Genomic DNA, 21,287 nt, shown 5'->3' on the forward strand with positions numbered 1-21,287 from the left:
GACTGAATCTGTCCAAATTTTGGCAAAAATTTGTCAACATATATGGAAAGGAAAACAATGGCCCACACAAAGAGACATCTGCAAGTATTTGTGTATTGGTCTGCAAGAAATTGCTGATATGTGCTAGAAAGTCCTCAGCATTCTGTCCTTCTAACAGAAAACAATGCATTCAATAAACCTCAGTTGAACAAAATCCTGAGGACCTATTCTCTGATTAATATCTTGGGAGAAGCTGTTGAATCCCACTATATAATCAGGCCACAGCCTGAGCATAGGAAGTTATGTGCTCAAGATTAATAAACCAGAATACCTCAGTAATGTGCAAAGCACAAAACCCCTCAAATTCCTGGGGAAATTGGGCCACACATTGTACATATACCTGGGGCTGTTCTTCATCAGCAGGTGCACATTTACCCTCGCTATCAGGGGGTGGTGTAGATGAATGTGAACCAGCCCCTACAGGCACATTGTCTGGTTCAACATCCTGAGAAGGTGTAGACCGGTGTGAGCTTGAAGGCACAATATTTGACTCAACATTTTGTGGTATTGTACCTACAGGAGTGGCATTTTTAGGGCCTTTTTTACTAGAATGCTTTTGTTTTTTAGAGGTTGAGAGTGTTTTTTTAGCCATACTTAATATTTTTAACCCTCCTTCTCCAGTACAGCTGGTGCTGCTTTGGTTTGTTTTGGGGTTTACCTCTCCCCCCCCCATTGTACAGGCTTAATACTATTATGAGAGATGTGATACTGTTGGTGCTTTTTAATCTCATTAACAAGAGTCATCAGGGCGGATGAATCAATACATCCACCGCTACAAATCTGTTTTATGAATGATTGATACTTGCTAGCTTTCATCATCATCATGTTAGCACTTTTCACCATATTCTCTAATCTCTATACCTTCATATGTATCAGATATCAGTCTATGCTGTTCAGCACAATTATGTAAATCTTGCTCCTTAAGCCCTTGTGTGGGATTCCAAAACTTTTGGGATGGCTGTTGAGGGCTGTCACACCTTCTCCGCTTAGGCTCTAGGTCAGGAACATCATGTATCGCTGCACCATCACGCTTTTTATTCTCATCTGCAGAGTATAAAAACAACTGTGTCATTTATGGCTGTAGCTAGGGTTATGTTTACACACACACACACACACACACTTCTTACCCTTGCTAGCACCCTGGCCTCTTGTAACTAGGTAGTAGAGAAGGACTTTCAGTGATATACACTGTGAGGAATAACAACATATTAGTTGTTTTATGGCCTGTGTTTACACACACACACACACATCTTACCCATGCCAATGCCTTGGCCTCTTGTAACTTTAGGCATCAGAGGGGGACTGTGTTATGTACACTGTGAAGAATAACAGACATATTAGATGATTCCTAGGTTTTCTTTTTGATCCCTTTTAAAACTTAAAAATGTCTTATTTATCCATATCATCATAGGACTGGTGTCCTTGTTCCACTACATGTTTTGTTTTCTTTGTTTTCTTAAGGGGTGGACCTGATCCTTTAGGTTCCTCAGCCCTGTCACCTAAAAGCAAGGAAAACATATCAGCATTTTTAAACTGAAATTAGAAAAAAATGCTTCTTTACACAGTCCATCTTCAAACTTAAAAATGTCTTATTTACCTGTATCATCAAGGGGCTGATGTCCTTATATTCTTTGTTTTCTTAATCCTTCAGATTCCTCAGCGCTATCATCTAAAAGCATGGGAAATATATCAGCATTTTAAACTGAAATTAGAAACATTTTTCTAATTTCAGTTTAACACCTCCTACTGGTTCAGGTAACTTGCAACACACGTTGCTGCTTTACTCCCAACAATCAGGACATAGCCAACTTATTGTGGTAAACATGAGGTTGCTAGGGAATAGGGTTGTGAGGTCTCTGGTTTTTGCCTGGAGACTCTGCTTTTGGGGTCATCTCTGGGTCTTGGGGTGAGTCCCCTTAATCTCCAGACTCTTAGCTTTCATTTTTTAAAAAAAATTAAGATTCTAGGTGGTCTGGTTCAAAACATATAAACCAAAACGTCAGCCGCCACCCCCACAATTTCTGTTAGTACCAGCTGCTCTAATAACCTTTCAGGTTTTTAGCCAATAGGTGAAGGTTGTGATTGACAAGATTTGTTGACCCCCAGGCAATACCTAAACCCCATTTCAAGTTCTGAGAACAGTTTCCTTTTCCTGCTTGTGTCACATCAGGAATTCAGTAAATATATAGCTTTCAGATGCATAAAAAGTACTTTCTCTGTACATGATTAGGACTTGCTTCTGAGTAAACGTGCATAGGATTGCACTACAACAGAAGATCAAAGAAGGATCTTCGTGGGCATACAGAGTAATCAATTTTAATTATAATACAAGTGCATGCAGGTTTTTAATTACTTGCAAAAAATGGCATATTATACATTTTATCTTTCAAAAAAAATTTGAACAGAGGTTTTAAGAAGTGTACATGTTGCAGTGTTATACTTTTCTAATTAAGGAGTCAAACAAGTTTACATTTTACTGGGACTGTTGAAGAGGGCAGTGTCAGGACCCTTCCTGTCAGGATCCCACCTCAGGCGCCACCTGCTAGGATCCTGCCTGTGATCACCGCCTTGTCACGGTCCCACCTCAGGGTCCTGGTCTTTAAACAGTCCTCTCACTGGCTCTAGCAAAGATCTCTCAAGATCCCACTGCTAGGCGGCACCACCAGACACTCCCTGTAAAACAATATTGACTTGAGACTGTGCCTTAGTCTCCTCCTGGCTTATTGCTACTTTGTGTCTGGGTGCACTTGCAGGCCACAACCCCCCTGTATCTTTGTGCCTATAAAGAATACAGCCCTGGGTTGCTCTGGATACCTGATGATGTTACACTATCTCTGCCACCACTGATACTGTTTCCCAACCTTGGTATATGCCCTGCCCACTCTTCTGGTCTGTGTAAACCCAGCCAAGGATCAGGCATTAGGTAAACCAAGAAATATTTATTTATATACACAGGGAATAACAAGATTACTTAAAGGTATTGTCAACAAGCGTGTGGTTTCATAAGATGCATTACTCTTTATGTTTCTAGTCATCAATAACCTGCCTCACTACCCGGCTAATTCAATCCACCCTCCAAAACCCAGAACCAACCAACGAACTCCTAAACCCACCAACTAAAACCAAACCAACCGCACTCCTTCTCAACTGTCAACCTCTCATTTATACCTTCAGACCCTCAAGCGCCCAGCCAATCATAATACAACATGCATCAACATTCCAACCCATGTACTCCCCCCTCTCACTCAGTCCACTTACCTCATTTACTCTAATAAACCCATACTTACCATGTTTACAGTATTATAAATACAGGGGCATCACAGGCAGGTTATTTGTCTTATTCATAACCTGTTTTGAAAACCTTCCTAATATGAAGCTTTTCTGGCAGTAAAGCTGTGATGCTAATTCCACATACCTGGGAGTTAACCCAACTGAATTCAGTAGGACTTACTTTTAAGAACATATGGTTAGGATTGTGCTGAAAATCTATGGGACCTTTAAGTGAACAAAGAAAAGGATTGTTGTAAATGTTTCTGTTCCCCTCCAATTTTTTTTAAAGTACTTAGGAGTCACTTAGGTGTCACTGTTTTTATTTGGCAGGAAACTTTAAAAAAAGTTCTGCAATGTCCAACTGTTTTGACAATAAACTATTATATGGGGTGTATGTATTTTTACATCTCCCATGTATATGAAATATTTCCAACAACCCTGTGTGGTAGGGTTGGAAACCAAGGCAGCTCACAACAAGAAATAAAGCCATTTAAAATCCAATAACCATAAAACAAGCATAAACCTGTTGCAAAACAGCTTAAAGTGTCATGATTCTGAATATCGGATTGGGTGAGTGAATTTCTTTATCACTGAATTGCAGTCCTGTGCATGCTTCCCTGTCTGAGTAAGCCCCACTCAATACATTGGGACTTGATTCTGAGTAAACATGCATAGGGTTGCACTATAAATATCTTTACAGGTTATGTAAATAATAAACATATTTGACATTCATGCTTATATAAATATTTATTCATGATATGTATCTAATTTCACACTATGGTTGTAAATTATTATTTACAAATTATTATTTCAACTACATTTTAAGTGTGCCCTTCTTTCTTGGGGTGGTCACGGTCCCCCTCTGTTGTTTGCACCTTGAGGGGCAGATGAGGCTAAGAGATGGTCACCCAGTAAACTTTGTAGCTTATTTCCATTTTAAAATTTAATTAAAATGATTTCTATGCAGGCAAAGTTTATGAAGTAATGCAGGTCCACATAATACATTTAAAGCATGTCCAACTCTCATTTAAAGAGCATGAGTTCCCCAAAGAATCCTGGGAAGTGTACTTTCCCCCTCGCAGTTATCATTCCCACCACCCTTAACAAACTACAGTTCCCATGATTCTGTGGTGGGATTCATGTCCTTCAAATGTATGTTGAATGTGCTTTAAATGCATGGTGTGGATCTGCCCTAGTATGTTGTGCATTCATTCATGAATAGAAAAGAACAATTTTAAAAGATACCTTTTTAATCAGGGCTGTGACTCAGTGGTAGGGCACATGCTTTGCATGCAAAAGTCCAAAATTCAATCTCTGGAAGAGACTATTGTAATCCTGGAGAGCCAATGCTAGTCCATGTCATCAGTACTGAGCTAGGTGGTATCAAATGGCCTGACTTGGTATAAGACAAATTCCTTTGTGCCTAAAGGAGGAAAGAGACCCAAGGGCCACAGTCACTCCAAAATTTATTTATGTATTTTATTTACAACATTTATATACCATGTTATTGTAAAAAACCTCAAAGTGGTTTATAGAAGGAATGAAAACAACAAAATTATCGGCAAAAAAAATAAAGACAGGTATTTTTAAAACATTCAAAATAAAATCAACGAGTTAAAAACAGATAAAAAAACATAATAGCTTCTATATGCCTTGGTGGGCTTGCCTAAAAGAAAATGATTTTAGCAAATGCCAAAATGAGTACAATGAAGAGCCTGCCTAATGTAAATAGGAAGGGCGTTCCAAAGCATAGGTACTGCCACACTAAAGGATCGATTTCTTACAAGAGCAGAACAAGAGCACCCATAACACAGAAGGGACACCTTGAACATGGCATGGTAGCAAATAGGCAACCAGTGTAGATTTCAGAGCATAGATATTATATATTGACAAGGTCTCACTCATGTCAGCAATCTTCAGAAAAGGAGACCCATGGCTGCTACCATGACTTTCATCCAGGAAAAGTGGAATGGATATAAATGCAATACTGATAAATAAGGAATAATAGGAGTAAAAAGTCTGTATCCAGCCTGCCTGCCCCCCCTTTGGGGAAGGAGGCAGGTTTGGAATCATGATGCCACAAAAAACATCCATTACTTAGAAACAAGCCCTACTGAATAATACAACTGACATAAGATGCTGCCTTATACTGAGTCAGACCTTTGCTCCATCTGGCTGAGGATTGCTTACACTGAATGGAGCAGCTTTCCATGCTTTCAGGCAGGAGTTTCTCTCAACCCTAACTGGAAATGTCAGGGACAAATGTGGGGCTTTCTGCATGCAAGGAAGGTGCTCTTCCACAGAGCTATCTTCAACTGAATTCCAACTTGTTCTCTAATAAGTGTGTACCTCTCTCATACCACTAGAACTCATGGACATCCCATGAAGCTGAAGATTCAGGACAGGCAAAAGAACTTCTTCATTCAGCACATACTTAAACTACGGAAAACAATCCCACAAGAGGCAGTGGTGACCATCAACTTGGATGGCTCTAAAGAAAGGATTAGTAAATTCCTGGAGAATGAGGCTTTTAGCTCTGTTTCCATGAGGCAATATGCTTCCCAGTACCAGTTAGTGGAAACTGTTCTGCTTGTGCCCACAGTGTAGTTAACCACTGTGAGAACAGGATCCTGGACTCATGGGCCACTGGCCTCGTTCAGCAGGCTATTCTTATTTTCTTATGTTTCTGCAATATACATTCCTGGCCAAAAAGAAATACCTTTCTCCCCAAGTCTTGGCAAAAAGCAGCGAAAGAAAAGAAGCAAACAGCAACACTGCTCAGGGAAAAGAAAGACTTCTAAAGGCTGGGTATGGCCTTTAAAGAAAGTTCTCAGCATGCTCAGAACACATATCTCCAATTCAGATATCTACTGCTACCTGCCCATGCTAGCTAATAGCATACACAGTAACATCACATTAGAAGAGAGTGGGATCCTGTGACACCATCATGACAAACCAAACCCGGGAAAAATTATGTTTCACTTAGTTCATTTGCCTGGAGATGGATGGGCTTTATGTTTTCCTAAATGGGAAGCAACCATTAATCCTTTATCCCAGAATTCTAGATACTTGTAGCACCTACCAGATACATTCAGTTTACAATGGAACGGTCAAAAGCTGACCTTGTTGCTACATCATCCAGCATAATTTTGGCACTCCCCTCCTATACCTCTTGCTTACTACTTGCCTGATGAGGAGTTCTGAAGACCTCAACATGGGTTGCCTCTATTTTATGACATTTTGATGGTCTTAAAAACAACAACATAGTTTGGGTTGTGTCTTTTGGCATAATAGTGACAGTTCCACATACGTTAGGAGATTTTCTCCAAATCATCACAAGCCACCTCTTCACCCTTGTGTTTAGGTTGGAGAACTTCTGAATGGAGCACCAGTAGATTACAATGTGGGAATAGCAACTACAAAAAGAAATTTAAAGCATCCTCCATGCAGAGGCTGTTCTATGTGCATCAGTCTTTAAATCTGCTCTAAAAATTATGTTGGGGGAAACCTGAAACGGAAGAATATTCTTCCATTAACAAACCTACTTTCAAGTGCTGTATTTTATACACTAGAAAAAAAACAGCATAAAACAAAACAGAGATGAAGGGGAAATAAGCCTAAGAATTCATGACTTTTCAAAATTATATCTCTCATTCCCATTCTCCAACTCTGGAAACTCTTTAGCAAAATATAATGAATCAGCTTTTGTTCACTATTCATTTGTCAGGCAGTGAAAACCAGTGGCGTGCAACAGTCAGAATGAGATCTGGTATAGTTTCATTTCAAGGAATTCCTCTGTGAATGGCCTTTGTATTGGTGTCACACCTGCTGAGTTAGGAGAAAAATAACATCCCTTTTGATTGCTCCAGTTTAAAGCCAGTCACAGGGATGCAATCATTGCTTTCACAGACATTTTAACTTGGAATCAGCTTTTCAAAATGCTTGACAGATAAAGATCTGAACAGAAAACTGATTATGTTGTGCTAACTCAGCAGAGCCAGTTTCCCAGCAGTTAACTTGTTTAGGGAATCATGCTTCAAGAAAGGTGGGAACTAAACCAACTTCCTCATTTTTTTTTTAGACAGGGTTGTGGCTGTGGTGAAAAGTGACTATACTTGCCTGATTCTTGGTTAAACATCTTGGATGCTACATGGGCTAGTTCTCCAATTGTCAAGCAAAGGACACCACAGAAGGCCCTAGTGGGTGTGAGTGGCAGGGGCAGTGTAGGAATAGGTGTGGGCCCATGGAGACCAGCACATGCCAGTACCTGGACACACTGGGAGAATTGCGAGGGGAGATTAACAAGGGGAGAGGACATTTGGGGAAGTGCCCACAGGACACTCAAATGTCCCAAATGATGGACACTAGACTATCACACATCTACCACCCTCACAGAAAAATGCTACCATGCTCAGTTTACTACTCCTTGCTGGCAATTATACTTTGGTTGTCTTCTGCCCATGTACCCATGCTGCCCGTGAGCAATACCTCTGCTGTTATGTCAACTACCAGCAGGACCATTGGGTCTCCTTACTGTCTCTGGCAGAATTGGCATATACTGTAACAACTCAGCACATCTAGTCAACCTATTTTTCACCTCCTATGGGTATCACCCATGCTCCCTTCTGTACCTGCCATACCTTCTGCTACCAAATGCAGGTAGGAGCTGCAATTACTACTGGAACGAGCCAACGGTGACTAGAAGCGGGAAGCAAAAGACGTCAACATGAAATCCAGGTGGGAGACTGGATGTGGCTTTCAGCACACTGCCTCACGACCGCTACCTCTTGTCGGAAATTAAAAACAAGACATGTGGGACACTTTGAAGTAGAGGCACAGATTATTCTCTATGCTTGCCTGCATTAGTACATATTCACCAGGTATTCCATCAATCACTACTGACTCCGGAGGAACCACCTCACCCCTACCAAGAATCAGAGACTCCCCCTGTGTCTGTAAAGGGTTGCTGAGCCTGACAATCATGATACAGGAGTTCAGTCTACACACATATATGGTGAATTTGTGTAATATTTCCATTACATTGTGGATGAATGCATTGAAAAGCATTGGGTATATTTCAAATTTTAAAGGGTGTATTTTACATTAAAAGTATGTGCAAAATGCATACAATTTAAATGAAGTTTTTTCGTATTCTTTCAAAACGTATGCAAAAAATGGGATGGGATAGACCTATGAATGCCAGCAAGACAAACTGGGGTGGAATTAGGCTGTTCAGTCCAACTCTACTATAAAAAGGAGCATTAGCCTGTTCCACAAATTGACCTTTTTCAAAGCATGGGCAAACAGAAGGCTGCTTGTCCTGAAAATGAAATTGGAGGCCAATTGAATATCAAAACAGCAGAATGTTTGTGACTGGACTGCGAGGGGGCACCCTCCAACCCAAAGACACCCCCAGGATCCTAGGTGGAAACAGATGGTACAAACACCTCCTTCTGATTTGAACAAAGCATGTAGGAGAAGGGGGAGAAGCCAGGTAAGTCTGGGAGAGAAATCTGAACAAAAGTACATATTTTGCCACTGTTTGCACATTGCACATGCTTTTCATGTAAACATCAGCAGACATTTGCCAACACCAATTAAAAAAAATGGGGGGGGCAAATTTTACATTAATGAAACGAGGTCAATTTTAGCTTTGGTTTTATTTCTGCCTATAGTGCTACTTCACCCTGCTCCCCAAAGTAATATTTTTTCTGTGAGAGCTGCACAAGCACAATTAAATTTAAATAATTCTGCTATATCATTGGGAGGTTGGTAAACATGATTACTCAACAGATTAATCAATGCTTCCTAACTGGACATGGAGTTTATTGTATTAGTTTTATTGATTATAATGGTAGCGTTTTTGTCCTGATTTCGAACATTCTTTTCACACTGTATACCTGTTGCATTATGGAATTGTGGCTTTCTGACTGATATCATGTCATATTAAACATATATCATGTTAAATTTCATTTAGACCAGTTGGCATACAACAGAGAAAGGCAAACTATTGTTCCTTCTCCTGATTCCTCTTCTAAAGTGTTTGGGGGTTTTGCAAAGGAAGAGTCAGTTGAAAATGCAGCCAGAAAAGAACATTCTTGCTCCTTTTGAAGTGACTGGTGTGTTCACAGCACACTAGGAATCAAAAAGCCACTCTGGGATATAGTTCAGGCATTCACATCAGCTTTTAAGAAGGATGTGGTGATCATAGGGCTAATGACTCCTGTGACAGCAATGTGTGTTGCAACCATGGATTTCTCCACAGTCACTTTTACCTTCCTTGTTACATTATCTGAAATCAGAAGAAAGCAGAGCCCCTATTTTCCTCACTCTGAAACTCTTTGAAGAAATCAGCCCCTGAAGGTTTGTTTGTTTCATATGGTACAAAACAGACTCCAGGTACATGTAACTATCCTGGTGCCCTTCCCTGAACCCATGTTCTCCCAATACTTAGGTTTATTCTTCATACTTTCCCACTGGATTTTGTTTTGGTTGCTGGTTGGTTGCTGGTTGAAGCTGTTCTATTATTCCCTTTTGGGAACAGACAATCCAGCCATTACACTGGACAGGATTATTGTAGTTCTGCAGTCCTTCCTTCTGTCTTTTGCTTAGTTATTTGTACATCCAGTAGTGAATTCAGAAGTGCAGGGTCCCTTCATGTTAATCACAGCCATGCCCCCTCCCTGCTTTTTTTGCTGTGAGGTTGAAAATGAGATCCTTGTTAATGCCTAGGAGCCAATCAGCATGAAAGAGGAGAGTGTTAGCACTGAGTCTTCTCATTGTTTGACTCACCTCCTTTACACTGATTGGCTCCAGTCACCAGGAAGGGACAAGGAAGCATGTTAGAAGACTCTTCTCTTTCATGCTGATTGGCTTGTAGGATGCTGGAGACTTTGGGACCCTGCTCCCAAAAAAGTAAAGGGTCTAACACCCCCAAGACCCTGCACAACTACACCCCTGCATCTCTCTCTCTCTCTCTCTCTCTCTCTCTCTCCTTCACACACACACACACACAGAGGAGATGCATATAAAAAAGGTGTGGCCACTGCTACAAGCTTTGTTAGCTGACCTGTTGTGAGACAGTTCTGAAAGTGAAAGAAGTGATGTTCTGGCTGCTGCCAGGAAGAATGCATGGTTCTGCTTGACTGGGGCAGACATTCTTTTTTGTGGGGTTTTGTTTTGTTTTTAGCTAAGAGAAAGGGGGGGCAAACTGACAGCCTCTTTCTGCCCATTTCTTCGTGCTGTCCTCCCTAGCATCTTTTCAGTTGCTTTGTTTTTGAACGGTTTCCCTCCCAGGAGATGGGTGGAAACCTGTTCTTAGTGATTATGACTGAGGGTAGTCTAGACTCACAGTCAGGCTGGAGTTGTTACTAGTTTTAAAGTCTCCTTGGCTGTTCTTCAGTCTTCTTCCTTGGCTGCTAGTGATAGCATGAATGTGACAGTCAGAGAGCTCAATGAGGACAGTGTGGATGATCTAGTTTCCATTAATATCGGATGGCTAGAGCTCTGCCCCAGTGAGAGGCCTGCTGAGGCTTCATCCTTACTGACCTTCTCGAAGTAGTTCCACCACCCTCAGAATTATGGGGACCCTTTGTTATGGAAGACCCTTTAGGTATTAAAGTTAATATCTGTAGCTAGACCAATCCTCACTAAATCCTGTTTAATTTTTTTCAGTACTATCATAGCTAGCAGACAGTACCACATCTACTAATAGTGATTACCATATGCTGTCACTATTTATACCTATTTGTAATTCTTGAATAAGATTTTGTATGATTCCCCCCGAACCTATTTATTATTATTTTGTTGACTCCCCCCAACTCAGTAATTGAGTTCCTCAAGATGTTACCTGTCATAGCAAACTGTAATATACACCATGTATTCATGAACTTGTTTTTACTTCCCTCACTTATTTTTTAAAAAGTTGACATCTTTATCACTTAAACAATGTTAATATAGAGTTATATACCAAAATATAGCATAGTATATTTTGCATCAATAGATGCATTATACACACAAGCCTCCAAGGGCAATCAATCCATTTCCGAACCATTGCTTGCCCTTCACATGCCTGGGACCTGTAACTTTAAACAACCGTGAGCCACATTTGTGGAGTTTATATAGCAAGTCACATTTATTTTGGGGCTTTTGTGACATGGCTGCTAAGCAAAATTTAGCATCTATTAAATGGCCCCTGTGTTTGAGTGAATGGGCTCAATTTAAGAATGGAACCTTTATGGCTGGCTATTCTCCAGGGCTTGAGGCCTGAGGCTGCATTCCTAGGATTCTCTTTGCAGGGAACCTTTTTTGCTGTAATTAGGTAGCTCTCTATTAGAACACGGGGCTGCAAATCAATGTCCTTTTCATATTACTCTTTCCCTGCCTTCTTAACCTGTTCAAAAGCCAGAGAACTGTGCCTCATTCCTGCAATATACCAGTAATTACCTGTTGATTAAGAAATATGCTCCTACTCTAATCCTTATGTTCATTCACCACTTCCTGTGAACAAGCCAGATATGTGCCCTTGGATCAGCTAAACTCTGCCATGTAAGACACATTACTATTTTTATCCTAGTTTCCTATGTTAGGGAAATGGTTAAAAAAAAAACCGTGCCACGAGCTTGCACTTGCACTACCTAGAGAGGTAGTGGGCTTTCCAGCACTGGAGGCATTCAAGAGGCAGCTGGACAGCCATCTGTCGGGGAATGCTTTAATTTGGATTCTTGCATTGAGTAGGGGGTTGGACTTGATGGCCTCATAGGCCCCTTCTAACTGTACTATTCTTGTGATTCTGTAATTCTATGATTTTTGTAGAAGCTACCTTGCAAACATTTTAAACAAACACTTCATGGCTGCCACCATTTGAACTCCCATTCACTATCAAGAAGACAAGATTTTAAAAAAATATTAATTCTCAAATCTCACTTTACCATAAAGTGATTCATTTCATCACCCCAGTGATTAGGAAACTTTGGATACCCAAGGACCCTCATCTGTTTGCCCAAGAACTTTCCTGTGGCCTTCCGCCCCACCTTCTTTTGATCGCTTTTGTTGCTGGATGCCCTCATATCCACCACATACCACTATTGCACCCCAGCCTCATAGAATTCTATTGGAAAGTATTAATTTCTCTTTCAAGTGCATTTGCTTGCCAAGCACATTTCCTCTCCTGTTCCCCTATCTTCCATTTCTACCTTCCATTTCCAAGCCCCATTAGGTCTCTCGTCCTCCTTCTCTCATTCACTTCTCATCAATTTCACCACAGCATAACTTTCTTTTAAATTTTTATGTACCCTTACATGCCTGTTACTTTGTTTTTGAAAGTCTAATACTGTATCTTTTAAACCAGTGTTCTAATGTAAACAACTCATTTAAAAGATTTATCTTGTGTTGTTCTTTGACAGAATAGAGTTCCTATTGTAGTTGAGCTGTGGACCAATCCCTGCCAGTAAAGAATATAAGTTTCATTCAGATGCACCAGCATGTAGCTTATACGGCACAAGAATGAGGAGCTGGAGAAACAAGGAATTTGTAGTGGTAACCAGCATAATTCACAGTGACAATGGGGAAGAGTACACAGAGAAAGAGATCATAGAATCATTGATTCATAGAATAGTAGAGTTGAAAGGGGCCTATAAGGCCATCAAGTCCAACCCCCTGAGCAATGCAGGAATCCAGTGCAAGAGTTCCTCAAACAACAGAGCATTTAGTACCAGGACAAACCCAAGGGTAAGCTGCTCAGCTCAACTCTGTGGCTGCAGAGCCAATGTGTGGGTTCCAAGTGAAAAGGCTCAAAACTGGGAGACAGCAAATCAAGGTGTACTGGTGGCTTTCAGCCACAAGTGCAAAGGAGACACAATCCTTGTGCAAGGTGCTGGTAAGTTGCAGTGTCTACTTTGATGACAAAGTACGTTGGACCCAGAAAGCATCAAAGGTCCACATTACCAATCCTTGGGTGACTCCACTTTCTACAGCCCTCCATTGGGAGAACTGTCCATCTATTCCTACTGTCTGCTTCTTGTTACTTAACCAGTTACTGATCTACAATAGGCCCTCTCCTCTTATTGCTAAGCTTACTGTTAGGCTTACTCAGGTGTCTTTGGTGAGGTATCTTGTTGAAAGCTGGACTACACTATGTCCACTGGATCACCTCTAGGTATGTGCTTGTTGACTCTCAAATAAAGGTTAATGAGTGTCCAACATTTTCCAAGCAAATGGTTCTGCTTCAGCAAGGCTCGGTTATTTCATCTTTAACAATACTTTTCACCAGTTTCCTCACAACAGCCATATTAACTAGACTGTAATTTCCAGGTTTCTTTTTTGAAAATTGGTTAGCCACTTCCTAGTTCTTGGGCTAATATTAAGAACGTAAAATACGTTAGATGTTCAGAAATTTGACATTTGTTTTATTTGAAAACTCTTGGACAGATGTATATTAGGCATAGAACTTCATATCTCATCACCCTATTTGCCTCAGTTCCTCAAACTCCCTTCCTACAAAAGTTAGTTCAGGCAATGGAAAGCCCCCACACCCCTGCTGGCTTTCTCCCTGCAGACATTGAGACCTATTAGGCAGTTACTTTCCTAAGGACACCTGTAGGTGTATGCCATTTTATTATCAAATCATTGCTCACAAAAACAGATGGGAGGGAAGCAAATTCATCAAGCTGAGACAATATTTCAAATAAAAACAAATACTACATCATCTTTTTGGCTCGTTATTCAGGATACTTGTAAATTAAATAGTTTTATGGTAAAGTAAACTGGAAAAGTAAACTAGCTGATGGTCTTCTCTTTTCTTGAGTTAACAAAAGAAAAGTTAAAATTAACATGAATGCATTGCAGTGCCCACTGGTCACTTTCACAACAGGAGCTGAGGACATATTCTTCCAACTGACTGAGATCAAAGGAGGCCAGAAATTATTTGGAAGTATACCAGAGGAGTGACACACATACCATTTCAAATTCTTCACTTGGCTCTTGGCAATGGGACAGTAGTCTCCTATGTCTACAACCCTTTCTTTGTTGCTGAGTAAAGGGTTATATTTCTGGACTTAATGCAGAATGTAAAACTTTGCAAAGGACTATAGCAAAAACATATAAACAACGAAGAAGCACATACCGTCTACTATACATTATGAAAAATTATTTTTCTGTTAACATAAACATTTAGACACTTTTAAGCTATTTTAAGCAAAATGCGCACTTCATCTCTCCTATTGCAGGGGCCAGCCATGTATCTCTCCTGGGATATGTTCTAAGATAGCATTGGATATGCTGTCCCAAATGTGGGAAGATTTGGCTTTGATGGATGTTACTGAACAGCAAACCAAGTGAGGCTGTTGATGATATATGATCTTTATGAGAAATCTTTTCTTCATATTAATCATGCTACCATGAATTCAAAGATCCTCCGTGGCGCAGAGTGGTAAGCGGCGGTAACGCAGCCGAAGCTCTGCTCACGGCTGGAGTTCGATTCCAACGGAAGGAGGAAGTCGAATCTCTGGTAAAAGGGGTCAAGGTCCACTCAGCCTTCCATCCATCCGTGGTCGGTAAAATGAGTACCTGGCATATGCTGGGGGGTAAAGAAAGGCCAGGGAAGGAACTGGCAATCCCACCCCATATATACGGTCAGCCTAGTAAACGTTGCAAGACGTCACCCTAAGAGTCGGAAACGACTCGCACTACAAGTGCGGGGATACCTTTACCTTTACCGTGAATTCAGGCATTCAGTGTGTCATTTTTTTGCATTCACTCTACTGCTCTGCTAAGACCTGTAAGAATCAAGGGGTGACAGAGCTGTAGGTTTTCTGTGGAAAATTGGATCTGGTCCAATTCACATTCTAGCTCAAAACATACATACTTCAGTGATTGAAATCTTGCCTCCAGTAAATGCCTTAACTGGGTGCGATACTACAAGCAGTGTCTAATTATGCTTGGAAGGAAAAATTATCTATGCCACAGGGTGCCATATTTCTTGCAGGAATTATATTGCTAGCTTTTTCTGTAATGAATGACTGTTAAACAGTACCATCAAATGAAGCATCTTGAGTTTTCAAAGCTGCCACCAACATCATCCTCCACACATCATTACATTAAGAGAGCATATCTGCAGATCTATCAACTGTACTGCATACTTGACGATGACACCCCTCAGTATGGCTTCACAGAGGGTGAATCATACCACATCACTGATCATATCATATCACATAATATCTCATATCACTAAAGAAAGTCTTCCTAATGATTTTCCCATTCCCTGCACATGCAAGAAATGTGCAAGAGGCACAGTTTGCACATACTGTGCTATTACATTTAATATGTAATATTCGTCTTATGCAACTCATTTTACTCTTTGATAAATATGCCACTTTGAATAATGAATGAATGAATGAATTTGACACTGAATTCATAAAATCACATGTTCCTTCAAAACTTTAGGGTAATAGGCATTATGAGTGAAATTGTTCAATATGTTCTTAGGAGCAAAGCATAACAATAATTTTCCTAAATCAATGGTTTCTGGAAAAAAAGGTGATATATGAAGCAAGGAAGCATAGTGGAAATTTGGAAAATTGTGGCCATTTTGGGGAAAAAACTGATGTGGTCAGGATGATGAGATTAAGCCAGAAAATACTGTCCAAGAACATTTCAGAAGATTTGTCTCCTGATATAAATAGGCATATGGCTAGCCCCTACAGGGTTGATATGATTCATTGGTTAGCAGAAGTAGCACTAATAAAGCATAATACAGATTTTACAAACTAGACTTGTGTAATGCTGCCATCTGCTGGACAAAGAGGAGATAGTAGAAATAGCCCTGGGTGATCTTTCAAGGACAAGTGCTCTTCCTGCTGTTTGGGAATCCAATTCTTCTAAATACTTTTGTCTCAATAGTTACATCTCCAGGGTGGGCCCCACTAACTCAGTTTGAAATGAGTCATAACCTAAATCTCCAGGACCAAATTCAATAATTTCTGCCCTTTGGAAGGCAAATATTTGTGGCCAATTTGTTTATCCAATTACAGAAGCAATTACTTGTGGAGATGACTGTGCTGGGTGGGCTATGCTGCCAAGTGGTCTGGAAGTACCCATTTTATCTATAACATTTTATGTTGATTTCAAGGATTTTCTTTTTCTTTTTCACATATTTGTCTTTTTTGGTTTTGGCAATGTGTGAGTGTTTTATTTGTCAGCTATGTGTGGATGCTATAAATGTTAAAAATATAATCTTGATGTTCCAATGTAACATACTGAATATTCTTCATATAAAATATAAATACTAGAGGAAAGAACCTGGTGTTGCTCAGGACGTCTGAGAAACAAAAAAATACGTATATGTGAATAATGTAATTTGTTACTTACTAGGGCTATGCATGGCCCCCTCGCTGACCGAACCCAGAGATCACCTGAGCAGGATCTGACCTCAAAATTCAGGACATGCAGCTGATGTTTAATTAGGGCGTTAAAAACCCTATATCAGGGGAAGGAGATGTGTTGCTGCTTCCTGTCCTAAGCAGGGGCAGTCGGGGGGCCTTTGCCTCGTGTGTGCGTGTGGGGGGTCTCTTTTAGCCCCAATCCTAGTTGCCAGGAATGTCTGCATTTCCATACATCATGGTGCACTGTGGTGTAGATACTCCTCATTTGTTCTGTGCTTATAGTCAAGACAATGGGAGTTAGTGGGCAGAAGAGTACACTAGAACTCTGGGCCATGCAATGAAATTGATTGGCAGGAAGTTTGGGTAGACAAAATAAAGTTCCTCTCCACATCATACATATGAAATGCCCGGCCACAAGATGTGGTGATGGACAGAGGCATTGGCTTACATGTTTTTAAAAAGAGGGTTAGACAACTCCACAGAAGAGGAGACGTCTATTAGTGCCTACTGGTCATGATGGCTATGTAGAACCTCCATATTCAGAAGCAGCCTACCACTGAGAGCCAGGTGCAGCAAAAGGGCTGTTGACCTCAACCTTTGTGGGCTTTCTGGAAGCATCTGGTTGGCCCTTGTGGGCAACAGACAGCTAGGTTCCTTTTATAAGACTCCTGGCTTGATTCCTCACAACTTGGCTTCCTGTTTCTGATTTCAGCCTGCTCTGTTTGCCAGTGAGCTTCATAAGCATGTAATGTGACATTTGGATTCAGACAGGATTTCCTGGGATGTGAGCTGCCATTTCCTTCCCAAATTGCCTTGCAGCCCAGTTTTTGCAGACTCTTCGGCCATTTGCAGAGATTGCTGGGGGGGAGGGGAGAAGCTCCTCCTCCACTCTGTCCAGACCTGGGTTCAGCTTCACTGGACCTGGACATCCAGCACTCCTCCAAGCTGGAGCAGCAGGAGAACCTCCCCTCTGAGTGAAAGCTGCTGTCACGGTGGGAAGGACTTTGTAGCATTTTCCCCTGGCCAGAGGCTCTTTCCTTGAGCTGCATCTGCCTACGACGCAGATGGAGGGAGAGGGAGTCACTGGCAGGTTCCAAGGCACAGAACCACTCTTTACCTGGGCCCGGTGGGGTAGGCCCTGGGTAGGTCTGCCACTCATTTTGGTTAATGACTGTGCCAAGGTATTGATAATCCTTGACAAGTTCAATGTCCTCGTTGTCAGCTTTAAAGTTACATAAATCTTCTGTTGTCATTACTTTAGTTCAGCTGTAGTCCTGCTTTTGTGCTTTCCTCTATAACTTTCCTCAGCATTCATTTCAATCATTACTGGTTTCTGCTAAGAGTATGGTATCGTCTGCATATCTTAAATTATTGATATTTCTCCCTCCAATTTTCACACCTCCTTCATCTTGGTCCAATCCCGCTTTCTGTATATGTTCTGTATATAGATTAAACAAAAAGGGTGATAAAATACACCCGTCTCACACCCTTTCCGATTGGGAACCAATTGGTTTCTCCATATTCTGTCTTTACAGTAGCTTCTTGTCCAGAGTATAAGTTGTGCATCAGGACAATCAGATGCTGTGGCACCCCCATTGCTTTTAAAGCATAGTTTTTCATGATCTACACAATGCATTTGGCTAATGAACACTTTATTCTTTCATCAGAACTTTAGCAGTAGTACTAAAATAATAAAAAGAAAAGGGAAAGAGAAAAAATGCTTTACATACATAATTCAGCTTTGTTACTAATTTTAGATATAGATAAGGATAAATAGCATTTTGTCAAAAGTATTTTTGCCTGCATTTTATACCTCCTCCTTGGTTTTCCAGAATCAATTTGAAATGCTGCATATTTATTATCATCATAATCATCATCTTCAAATCCTATCTCAATTAATTGTACATCGCTCTCCCCCCCCCCCTTCATTTTATTCTCACAACCCTGTGAGCTAGTAGGTTAGACTGGCCTAGGCAGGGTTATTCAGTGAGCAAATATTATGCAAATAGGATCTCTTTTAATTGTGCTATTGACCTGCTTACCTCCACTCTGACTGGGGGGATCTTGCAGGATGGGGGCACACTTCACATGGCATCACAGCTGAAGTACCATTGGGACTCTCCTATTTACCCTAAAGGAGGACAGGACAAAGCACAGGCCATTCCAATACAAGTAAGAAGACAGAAAAGGCAGGAGAGACTATGAGTGGGAAGGACAATCCAGTGGTTGTGAACTGCAAGGTGTGTGTGATGTTTGTTTTCTTGCCTGAGAACAACATGGCATACACGTGCAACAAGTGCAAACTGGTGGCGCTGTTGGAAGAAAAAGTGAGGGGCCTGGAACGGCAGGTGGCCACACTTAAGAGTATAAGAGAAGATGAAGAATTCTTAGATAGAATGCTGGAACAGTGACAGCAAAGAGAAGCAAAGGAGGTGGAAGACCAACAGCATGTTGAAGCAGAAGAGGACACTGTTGGCAACGACAAAGCAACGACAAAGTGGAAGAAATTCCATGGAAAATGCTGACAGGAGCGGAACAGCAAGAAGACATCCATCACCAGTGGAACTATGGAACCACTTCCAGACACTTGAGGATGAGGCTAGAGGACAGTCTGCAAGGGAAGAATTACAGGAGACCCCACATGACAGCAAGCAAGAGGCTGAAGCTCAGTCAAGCAGAGGCAATGAAACCATGCCCCACGACAAGAAGAAGAAAAGAGTAGTAGTAGTGGGAAACTCTCTACTGCATGAGATTGAAACCCAAGTATGCCGAGAAGATCCATGGACTCGCCAGGTATGCTGTCTCCCTGGATTAGGGATAATCCTCCCTGGATTAGAGATGTGATGAAAGGGTTACTAGCACTCATCAAACCCACTGACAGATATTCCTTTCTTCTCATCCACATGGGAACGAATGATATTACCAAGTGAAACTATGAAGATATTGAAGCTCTGGGAAGGAAACCCAAGGACTTTGGGGCCCAGATAGTTTTCTCGTTCATCCTTCCAATACTTAGAAAAGAAGTGGAAAGGGAAAGAAAAATACTGGCTACGAAGGTGGTGCTGACGTGAGAGATTTGGGTTCTGGGACCATGGGCTATGGTTCCTGGAAGTTGGACTGCTGGCAAGTGATGGGTTGCACCTCACAAGGACTGGGAAGAATGTGTTTGGCCACAGCATGGAGAAGTTCATCAGCACAGCTTTAAACTGAATCCTAAGGGAGAGGGAGAATGTAAACTGGGCGATAAAGACTAACAAAGGCTTTTGCACAGTAAGAGGAACTGAAGGAACGGCTCTAATGGGGCCCAGTAATAGTGTTCATAAAAATGTATGAAGGAAGCCTGGCCGTAAATCACATGGTCTTCAATGTGTAAGGGAAACAAACAGGACGAACTTGAACTCTTCATACAGGAGAGTAAATACAACTTGATAGGTATAATTTAAACTTGGTGGGATGACTCCCATGAGCGATTGAAGGATATAACCTGTTGAAAAAGAACAGAAGGAATAGAAGTCACACTTTATGTTAAAAATATATATCCCTGCACAGAAATACAGCAGGATTAGCTTGGTAGCTCCATTGACAGTATCTTGATTATTTATTTATTTATTTATTTTATTTCATTTATAAAATTAATGGGGCAAGGAATAAAAGGAACATGGTGGTTGGAGTCTATTACCGACCACCCAATCAAGGAGAATACGAAGATGAAACTTTTGAAAACCAAATTGCCAATGTTTCAAGGAGGCATGATGTAGTAGTAATGGGGGATTTCAATTACCCCAATATCTGTTGGGAGACAAATTCTGCCAAACACGGCCCCTCCAAGAAAATCCTTACTTGTGTTGGAGATAACTTTCTCCTACAGAAAGTGGAGAAAGCAACTAGAGAATTGGCTTTCCTTGACTTGATTCTAACCAACAGAGATGACTTGGTGGATGAAGTGCAGTTACAGGAACTCTGGGAGAAAGGATTTTAAAGGAAGCAAATGCTGAGGGTAGCCATGAGCGTACCGTAGACTTCAGGAAAGCTAATTTTAATAAACTCAGGACAATGGTAAGTAAGGTTCTATGGCAAGTGACACTAAGGAGAAAAGGAGTCCAAGATGGGTGGGAGTTTCTAAAAGAGAAAATTCTAAAGGCACAAAGGCAAACAATTCCATCAAGGAAAAAGCAGGGAAGATAGCAGAAGAAACCCACGTGGCTTCACAGAGAGCTTAGAGATGACCTGAAAACAAAAAAAGGACACATATAGGAAGCAGAGCTTGGAAAAGTTGTTTTTTTGAACTACAACTCCCATCAGCTCAATCCAGTGGCCAAGCTGGCTGGGGCTAATGGGAGTTGTAGTTTAAAAAAGTAACTTTTCCAAGCTCTGACAGGAAGTGGAAAGAAGGCCCTACAAAGGAAGAGTACAGAAAGGTAGCACGGAATTGCAGAGATGGCGTCAGGGAGACTAAAGCTGAGAATGAGCGGAGGTTTGCAAGAGATGCCAAAAGCAACAAAAAAAGCTTTCTTCAGGTACATCCATCGTAAAGGACAGAAAAAAGAAATGGTGATACAGCTACTAAATGAGGATGTCAAAAATGATAACAGATGACAA

The sequence above is a fragment of the Rhineura floridana genome, chromosome 10 (assembly GCF_030035675.1).
Source record: "Rhineura floridana isolate rRhiFlo1 chromosome 10, rRhiFlo1.hap2, whole genome shotgun sequence".
NCBI lineage: Eukaryota > Metazoa > Chordata > Lepidosauria > Squamata > Rhineuridae > Rhineura > Rhineura floridana.